Consider the following 10664-nt stretch of genomic DNA (forward strand, 5'->3'; position numbering starts at 1 on the left):
AGTCTGCTTTATGAACATTGTTGCTTGCTTTTAATGGCCCCTCTAAACCATTTGTTCATGCTCTTATCTTTGCCTGTATGATCAGTCCCATTATATTGATTATGACTGAAAATCAAACATTGGAACTGAGCATTTATTTTATCCCAGATTTAGTTTTCTCTAAACATGAAGGTTTTCCTCATGTCATGCTTTCCTTTAGTGATTAACACATGAGTTGATTCACCTTCCCACAGGAACATTTTCATTCCTGATAGACTTTGACATTTAAAGTGTAAGTCTTCTAGCAACAGCATAGGAAAAAAACTCTGGGAGACAGATTTTTTTTAAAAAATTATTAAAAGGAGATGTCACTGAAAGTATAAAATGGTAAAATTGCTCCTACTTGTGAACTGTGACTAACCCAAGTGGAGGCAGTTTTTCCAGTAGTTGGACTTGAAAATTATTTCGTAATTTAACACTCTCAGGTGTCACTGTTAGATAAAGAATCCTATTCAGCATGCTATAGCATGTCCCTGGCTAGTGTGAAAACCTGAGCCTGATGTAATTCTGATAGGTTAAACTTCTAGTGCAGAAGCCTGATTCTAATATTTTTTTCCTTTGGGCTACAAGGCTTAGTAATTATTTTAAGATTTTACGTCTTCTACCTTAGAGGCATATACATCTAAAAATACCGAAGCCAGGTATAAACTCATTCATAGGTAAAAGTTTAAACGCTCTTGGTTCTGACGGAAGTTATTTTCTCCAAAGCAAAGTAGCTGGCAATATAAAAAATTAGGATATGTTTTAGAGATTTCTGAAATTACTGTCTACTTCTAAAGTGAAGAAAAGAAGCCTGAGAATATCCATTTACTTCCTGGGGAAGCCCATTATACCTTGTGAGACTGACAGAAGATCCTGGAAAATGTCGACATGTATAAGCTCCCTTTGCACTATCCTGGCAGGAGGTGGCGTGTGTCCTAGGAGGGTATAAAAAAGTTTAGCGTGATTAAGAATCAGTACCTTTGCACCTTCCAGTTTTGCTGAGGTAACTCCAGCAGCTCCTGTTCACTCTCACTGTTAAGTGGGGGGAAAATGTAGAAGAAACAAATAAGAAAATTGCTGAAATCAAAGACAGCACAGCAATTTCCACAATTACAAATTTCTTTCTGTCTAAGAGCTGATGGTTAGCACAATGAAGCCTCCCAGCTGTCCCCTCTGTGGGCAGGGAGATGCTGGTGCCTAGAGATGAGCCGCGCTCACAAAGCTCCGCATCAGCACTTTCTTTTCTGAGGGGCTTAAGTACCAATGCCACAACTGCATCTGGTCAAAGGCCAGCAAAACAGTCTCATGTTTTATTGAAAGTGACTAAATCCACCATAGAAATGAGAGATGGGAAAATTTGGAATAAAGCTAAGCCTTCCATAAAACAAGAGAGCTATAATAACTTAGTGTGTCTATAAGTTTTTTTCTTTTCCTCTGCTTTCCTTTCTCTTCCTCTTTTATGTCTTTCAGTCAATCTTTTATACTAGCTATGTTTTCCTCCAGGCTGTTCCTTTCTGTAATTTTCAATCTTCTTTAATTGTTTCCAGTTTTCCCCCTCTAAAACACTCTCTCAATCTTTAAGACATTTTTGTATTCCTAATTCAGCTTTTCTTTATCAATTCATCTATTTAGTTTTTTGTAGGGATGCCCTTTACTTTGGCGTTTAAGTGCCATTCCTTAGGACTGAGCATAAAATACTCTCCTGACAAGAAACGTTTTTAAATTATTGCTAACTTTATTATAACTATTATTTAGGCAAAAATATAAAAAGAGAGTACTGCTGTGATCATAATGGTTATTTCAGGAAATCTAAACTAGTCTTGGATTTTGAATTAGCTTCCTAACCCTATACTTAGCCTTTTGTATTTAGCAAGTAGACAAACTTCTGTCTTTCTGTAGGATTCCATGGAAAGAAACTCCTTCCCCCTACATCAGGGACTTCTGAGTATGGCAGATCAAGAGGTAATTCTGTCTGATTCCATCTGCGGTATGTATTTGTTCGTTCTTTTCTGCCTGCTTTTATTTTCCCTGTCCTCTTTGCATTTTATGAGTATGGACTCTGGAACTTAACTCTTCACAGTGCTGATACATCATTGGGTAGCAAAATGAAAATAAAGAGCAATTCTAGATTTATACCATCACACCTAAAAGTGGGCTTGTTTGTCTATGTCTTTCTAGATGGGGAAAATTCTAGGAAACTGTAGTAAATTGTAAAAATCAAAGTTTTCTGTAATTGTTTATGTTGATAATAATTGCTAACTAAATGATAGGGAAAAGTACTCCTAAAGTGTAGAAAAATGTTTGTTCATGTACAAAGCTCTCATCTGCCTAGGCTATGAAAAATTAAACCAAAACCCTGCAAACAATACAGATAATTATACTGCAACTGGAAGCCAACCAGGGTACATACCAGGCAGTGGTATGAGATGTATAAATATATTATAAATCACAGTCTCTACATGGATTTGCAAGCTAAAAGCTGGCATAAAAGGCGGTGAGACAGAGAAGAAGGTGGCTGGGACAGAAGGACAGGTTAGTGGTGGAAACTGGATGTGTTCAGTTCTTGGCCATCCAGCAGCAGCAGTCATACTTCTCCCCCTGGTGAATCAGATTCCTGTTTGCATTATGGAAGAGGTGAGAGAGGCATGAAAGAGGATAAAGTGGATAAAGACTCCTCTTTTGTAAAACTATAAACTATTAGGTATGAGAGAATTTTGAAGATATTTCTCAGAGAAGTAGAAAATCACAGATCATGCATCTTTAGTATAACTGCATTGAGAGTTGCTCTAGAAACAACGCAAGGAGATCAACTTTGAGAGGCCTTGTAACAAGGGCGAGAAACATTTCATGTAGTGGAAAACAAAGATTGAGGGGGATGTAAACTGTATTATCTAGTCTAATAAGCAAGCAAGATGATGATCTTTAGAATAGTGTCTAGAGCAGATTTTAAAGGATGAGGTTTCAGATGTCATGACCACAGACAAGGAGATAACAATGATTCCAGTTTGAGAGGAGAAGGGATGGATATGTTAGTTAATAGTCTGGGGAGGGTGGAAAGGTTAATTCCAGAGGGCTTTGCAGGAAGAAGCCTTATGACTTCTATTCAGTCTATGCAGATGAGCGAAAAGCAACAAAAGGTTAAAGTTGAAGTTAAAATTAGAAGTAAAAGCAGCAGAAAGAGCTGGTGGTGATGTTGACTATGATAATACATGGGGGGAGCTGAAAGGACATAGAGTAGTATTTGACAGAAAAAAAAATCTGTGAACATAAGGCAAGAGTATTCTAAATGCCAGGCAACAGCTATATTTATGTATATAACTGTAATTGAACCATACTCTGATGACAGAATAGCATTCAAATAAAATTAGCCAGCAGTTGTAGTGATAGACCAGTCTAGACTAGAACTTGCAATATTGATATGTTCTTTCACATAATATTTATTCAGAAAACATAGAGGTAATATGGATATATAGATATAAATATTTCATTTCATTTTATACCAAAATTTTCAGTAAAAATATATATTTATGCTTCTAAAATCTTCTTCTGCTGTGGTCAAATTTAATTTCTTTCTTCTACCCTTCATCTATAACATATGTAAGTAATATTAAGGATGTCTGTGCATGATAAAGTTTTCAATATAGAATGCTAATGGATCTATGTGCATAAGCTCAGAAATCGGCATATAGATTTTCCTCATTTTAGCTTTTTTTCTCTTTGCTGGTTGTCAGCTGTTTTCTAGATTGATTTCACTATGAACAGATAGAAGTTCTAACCTCATATTAAACCACTGCTCCAGGGCTAATTACTACAAAACAGAGTCACAGTCCCAGCTCCTGACAGTGTGAGCTTCTCCCTTTGCTTGTCTTCACTGGCCTACAGTCGCTCACTGGGCCTTTAATCAAACCCTCCAGTCCAACCGCAAAAGTATCAAATCATAAAATTTTATGAAATACGTTTAAAAATAGCATAAACATAGTTGAACATGCCACACATTCTTTTTTAGCATAAAACCAAACAGAATTTATTCTGCCGTAACAGAAGCATCACGGTGCCGCTTTACAGGAGGATTGTGTTCCCTGGGCGAAACAACTGTTATGTAATGAAGGCCTAGAGCATGGTGTCTAACATGATGCAGTTCATCACTAAACACAGCGAGATTTGTGATCAAAATAACAAAACATCATTGAAGCAAAAGGATGTAAAGAGCTGACAAAAGCCAAGAGGCTACAGCCTCCCTGCTTTCCCCGTAGGGGTGGGGTTTTTGCGTTCCAGTGCCAGGCAGCTGGTTTGTATGTCATTTGCCTGCTCCTTTCTGAAGACTGTTCATGGGAATAAAGGTATTTCTCCTTCACTTTAGTGTCACTCCTGTCCAGGAGAACATGTAAAACTTGTAAATCTGTAAGTCCCGTTAATGCAAAAGGGGACTTGCCAGCTGTCTAAAACTGTATATAGGTGTATAGCGCTTGCATGAATTGTTGGACTGAAGCATGAATGAGTGGGAAATCAAACTGATAATTACTTCCTGAAAGTCTACCACGTGAATGCAGAAAAGGGATGAGGAGGAGCCTATGCACAATGAAATTTGCTATTGTTTTTGAGTTAAAATTCCACAAAGCTTCCACTTGTATTATAAAAAGCCTTGGTGTTTTGTGGTAAACGGCCTCTTAGCAGGGAAAAGATTAGTATTGTTGGTAATCTACTCTTTCACTGTTCCTTTATGTTCCTTTCACTCTTCTTTCTCTTTCCATCACTTTTATGGTCCCAGGTATTTTCTCTCCTAACATAGCTCAGCTTTACCACTGTGTGTGTGTCTCATGATACTCAAAAAAGTAAATAATGCTGTTTTGTACATATCATCTGTAGCCTATGACATTTCTGATGAGACAAGTTCTTCACCAATTTTGCTTCAATTTCCTGTCCCTGATATGATGAAAGGGAGACAATCTTTCAAGAAAGAAGTGGGAGATGAGAAAATAGAATGAAAGGGAAAATCAGTGGAGAGCAGTAACAGGAGTTTTACACATTTGTGCAGTTGTAGAAGAGGAAAAAAAAAAACGATTGCCAAGCAGCAAGCATGACACAGAGGGAATCTTCCATGGGAATGTTGTATAGCAGAATGCATAATATTTTACCTCAACGAGGCTCATGTCTTAATTTAGAGTCAGAACTTGCATTTGTTGCTTGAGTAGAAGACGACAATAGAGGCAAACCATTACTCGCAGCCCCCAGGCATGATTCCATCCCACCATTTATATATGGGGTTAAAGAAAGCAGTATCTATTCTTCTAATTTGCAGTCTGGCAGCAAGGTCCCATAATGAGACTCCTTGACTGCCAACAGTCTGCTTAATCATATAGTCTACTACATGCATATTGCCTATTCAAAGACCTGGCACTGTTTCATCTGCTGCCTTCCGTAAGTCTCCTTCGCCAGCAGGGTGGACCCAATCACTGGTAGAGAAAATTTCTTTCAGTCCAAAGGCTTTCATTTGTTTCATGAATTGGTATATCCTGCTTAGATTGTAATCTGTCAAAATATACATTGGAAATGTTCTGTGACCCCTTTATCTCCATTTCCAAACTGTTTGGACTTCTCAGCAGTTCATGTAAATGAGTAAGTAGAAATCCAACAGGTCATATCATCTCCAGTGGTGTTGGGGTTATTTGAGTGAGCTTTGGTTTTGCTGAGCAGGAAGAAGACAAAGTGTATGATTACTTTCTGAAGAGATTTGCTCTAGAGGTGAGTGAGCAGTTTTGGACAAGTGTTAAGAAAGTTTGTACTGACATTTACTGTTCGATATGAAAACTCTGCTCTTTCTTCTGCTGTAGGCACCTATGTTTTTCAGAATTACAGAAGACTGGCCTGGCTGAACTCTGTGCCTGGAGCTGTGTTCCAAAATGTCACGTGGCCAAGAGTCGCACTGTCCCCTGACCTTCCACCTTACTCTCTATACCTTTGCAAATGAGGACTATGTCATTACCACTGTCTTCTAGCTTCTCAGGTATGACCTGCCTCTGCATGTGCAAACTGCGCCTATCTGTGGAATACAGAAACCCTGTACACCTTTCAAACACTCAAGTCTTCTGACCCAGTCTCTCACACATGCAGTTTCTATATCAGCAGCATGAAGGCTCAGAGCCAGGACCTTCCAGTAGCAGGGAGTGTGGTACATCAAAGCTTGCAAAACTGCAGCTTCTTGCTTGCTTTTTGATCCTGTGTGTCAGATGCGGGGCACTGACATGGTCTGTGCTCCATAGTCTAGGAAGATTAGAGACCAGTGTTCACACAGGTCCTTCTACAAAATCAGTGTTGCAGAAAGTAGCCTGAAAATACGACTCCATGCATCCCTGTCACTCAGCACCTCATGGCTAGATGCATCTCTAAATACGCCACTCCTTTTTTTCTGAATCGGGGTCTGCTTGGCTACTTCTAGTGTGGAGTTAACATATAAAGCCTATTGAAGAAAAGAATGGAAATCATTCCAGTGATTTATTTAGGGCTGGTGTCAGGCACTTACTCTGTTTATAGTGATACCTACAGCAATTGGCTTTTGCAGACTTAGGCTCTTTAGCTGAGATCTTTTAATATCTGTAGATCTGCTGTAATCTTTGCTATTAAACAATACAGTTTCTTTTAATGCATTGTAATTTATGCTCATACTTTGGAAAGCAAACATTTATTGTACTGAGAACATGTCAAAAAGCCAGCATATGGAATGAGGACAAAGTGCAACCTGGGCCAGTAGACGAAAGCTTAAGGAAAGACTGTAAGAACAGATCAAGCATTCAGTCAAACTGTCCCTGATAGACCTTCTGTTTTTCTAGCAGTCTCTGGCTAAAGGAGTTCCTAAGCTAGAGGCTGGTGTTTAGTAGAACTTGGTGAGTTTTTCTTCAAATAATGCTATTAAAAAAACCCACCAAAACCAACAAAGACATGCTTTGTGGCTCCAGAATACGGTGCAGCAGTGAGTTTCCCTATTTATGTATGCATTCTGTGTGATAAGTACTTTGAATAGTTTTATATTTGTTGCCTAACAATATAATTTTATGCTCCCTATTGTTTTGCTGTAAAAATAATGTAAAATAGTTATATATCGTTGTTCTGTTCTATTAATTTATTTAATAGCTTTCTATCATATTTAACTTGGGACATCTCTTTTCCAAACTAAAGTGTCCTATTCTGTTTAATCTCTCCCTCCACAGAAGGTGATCCATTAGCTCTAATCATCATTGTCAATCGTCATGGTATCTTTTTAATTCTGCTGTAGCCAAAATCTTTTTTTAAGGTGGAGAGAACAGGCATGCATGCAATATTCAAAGTATAGGTAAGCCAAGGGATTATGCAGTGACCTTCGTGGCAATTTCTGGCTAGCGCTTTATTTATTTTTTAACAATTCTTAATCATCATCTTCCCTTTTTTGAGCTAACCCTTTCATTGACTGCCCACAATAGCATTAAGATTTCTTTTCTGAGTACTGGCTAATTTAGAAGCCATCAGTGTATCCATGTGGTTAAAATTGGTTTTCCTCTATGTATATTACTTTGAATTTATCAGTGCTGAATTTTGTCTGCCACTTTATCTTTCAGTCACTCTGTACCATAAGATTCTTTCGAGCTCTTTTCAGGTATTGTCTTTAGTGCATTGAATAATTTTATCCCATCAGCAAATTTTGTCCTGTCATTACTTAGGCCCTTTCTGGCTCATTAATAAATATGTTGAGGGACACCAGTTCTCTTACAGATACTTGTAGATCTGCATTGTTAACCCCCTCCCACCCATTATGAAAAGTGACCTTTTGTTATCAGATAGATATTAATCTGGGGATTTCTCCTTTTACTGTAGGAGAATTTACCTGCTCTTAAGTCTTCAGTGGTCAAAATTGTAAACTACGTTTTCAAAATTCCTGTAGACTAAATCAACAAGTTTGTCCTTCATGTGCTTGTGGATTCCCTGAAGAAATTTGAATTGGTTTGTGTGATGATATTTTTCCATACAAAAAATATCCTGTCTCTTCTGCCTTGTATCATATGTATCAAGATATCTTCTAACTCAACGTATTACTAAAATTTCTGCCTGGCATTACACTAAGGGAGCTGGCATTGATACTACTGAGAGCACAGCTGAGCCATAAATGCATATTTAGGACCCTGCTGTCAGTTTGTTCTACACTGCCTAGATATGTGTTGGTGTTCACGTGGTCAGCACCTGGAATTTAGTATGTGATCAATTTAAAAATCTGACTATAGACTGTGGAGAACGGTTCATTAGTTGTGAAAGATAACACATATTTAAGATGAAACCTGACAATGGTTACTTTAGAAAAGTATATCTGCCCATATAATATCTTATTAAGATTAGTAAATTGGAGATTAGAGATTATTGTACAGATGATGAAGATAACCCAAAAGTACAAAAGTCAGAAAATGAAAATCACTCTCCACTTTCCAGCATTTTTTGATATTTGATGAAAATGTACTATCTAAATGTAGCACATCCAGTCCAGTTCTGTTGACCCAACCTGGCTGAAAAAGTAAGGAACTCAAACTACCCATAACTTTTCCTCAGTTGACTTCAGGCACAACAGTATAATCCCAAAAGATAGCATTAACCAAGAAACAGAGGACAGCACTGAATTTAGGAAACATACTAATTGATTCTTGTTCCAAAGGCTACACCTAAACTGTCTAAGACTTTTTGCAACTATTTTATTTAAAATTACTTCATCTCTTCATGGTAACAGTTACTTTGAGGTGAATCTCATTCTATAGACATAAAAGGACACAGTTTATAGGAATGCATAAAAGTGATTGAAATCAGATGTATTTATTCAGAATATACATAGTCATGCACACTCAAATACAGAATATGTTTATGCTAGCAAAAATATAATGAACTACAAATGTTTCCAAAGCAGAAATAAAGTTGAAGTGATAAAATGCAATGTGACTGTAATTTGGTGATACATAACTCTAATATCACTGTAAAATATAAGTAAAACTATCCAATAGTCTCTAGACTTTATCTATAAATGGAAAGTTGAGTATATTGTCTTATTTATTTTCATCTTCTAACCTGTCAGGATAGCACGATGGCCTTTCAAAGATGTCGTTCTTGAATAAGAGTCAATATAAACCAAACTGTGTGGGATTATATATCTTTAGCTAAATGGATGCAATATGATACAGATCATTAACTCTAAACACCTCATCCATTCATCTTTACAACATACATATTGAGGTTGCTGGATGAGAAATGTTATTGAGGGTACAGACCATTTTTAACAGTGATAGAAGAGTAAAATAAGTAAAAAAATGAAGTTCCTGTGAATTCTGTGAGAATTATTTTTTAGTTTAAATAACATTTGCTACATATACCCCTTCCCACAGATGGTTAGTATATATCACCCTGAAATATGAAATGGGGGTACATTTACTTTGAAGTGCTGGAAAAACATAGTGGTGTGTTGTTTTATTTTCCTGATGTGTTATACATTATATTGTTCTTTTTATCTTCCCACAAAGAGGACTCATGTAATACAAGGAAACAGTTCTCTGGCATATTACTAACTTCGCCTAATCATGGTAAATTACAGTATGTCATTGCTGTTACCTACAATTCATATTAAGATAAATCTCATAACCTTCCAAGGCAAGGAAAGCCCGGATTTATAGGCTTCTAAAGCCATATTTCTATTTCACAGATAAAAATTTATTTGGTAGCAGAAAACATCCCAGCACTTTAAAATATAGATTTGCAGCTGTGGTGTACTGTTAAAATTTAGTACAGCTTTTACATATAAGTACTTCACAGTTGTATTTTATAATAGAAAGCATAATCTACACTTACAGATTACCCTGTGGACTTTACACTCACTTTACCAATTTATTCAGAGTTCTTGTCTGGAATGTAAAAGCATTTGTTCCTCTCTAGCTAAGGTTAAATAAATGCAACGTTAAATAAATGAAAGGGAAAATTCTGCTGTTAAGGTCAGTGAAATAATACAAAATATTAGACTAAATGAAAACAAGGAGAGAAGCTGTAAGATGTGTTCTTTTTAATAATAAAAAAACCACTGTAAGATGCAGTCACAAAAAGAGATCATGGTCAAAATATGATTCATGGAGAAAAAATAGCAGCTGCTATGTCAGGAGTTTATTGGAAAACTAACAACTGGATTTGAAATCAATGTTACTATTGTATCTTTGGATTGAGGTTACATTGTAAGGCTCATTTTCAGCAATGGAACTGACAGTTTCTCAGCAGTACCAGAGAGAAAAATGATTGATCCAAAATATATACAATTACTGGATTTCCAATTGTTCCCAATAAAATACTAGCCATAACCATGTGGAGATTTCCTCTGAAACCCTTTGAATACTAACAGCTATTGCCTACAGTTATTTTGGGGTACTTTATAGTGCAAACATTGGTATAACCATTTCAAATGTCAATGATATTTAAGCTATATATTTACCTGCTAATGACAGTTGAGTGTTAAGATTTCATAATAAATTAAAGTTTTTACTGTAACTCCATTATATTTGTCCTTATAAAAATTTTTTTTGTCAAGGCAAAGATTGAAAATCTAGCTCCTCTTGGTATGGAATTTAGGTAGCCTGAAAAATCTACTTCTATTTGCC

Source organism: Gymnogyps californianus, chromosome 8 (genome assembly GCF_018139145.2).
Source record: "Gymnogyps californianus isolate 813 chromosome 8, ASM1813914v2, whole genome shotgun sequence".
NCBI classification, from domain to species: Eukaryota; Metazoa; Chordata; class Aves; order Accipitriformes; family Cathartidae; genus Gymnogyps; species Gymnogyps californianus.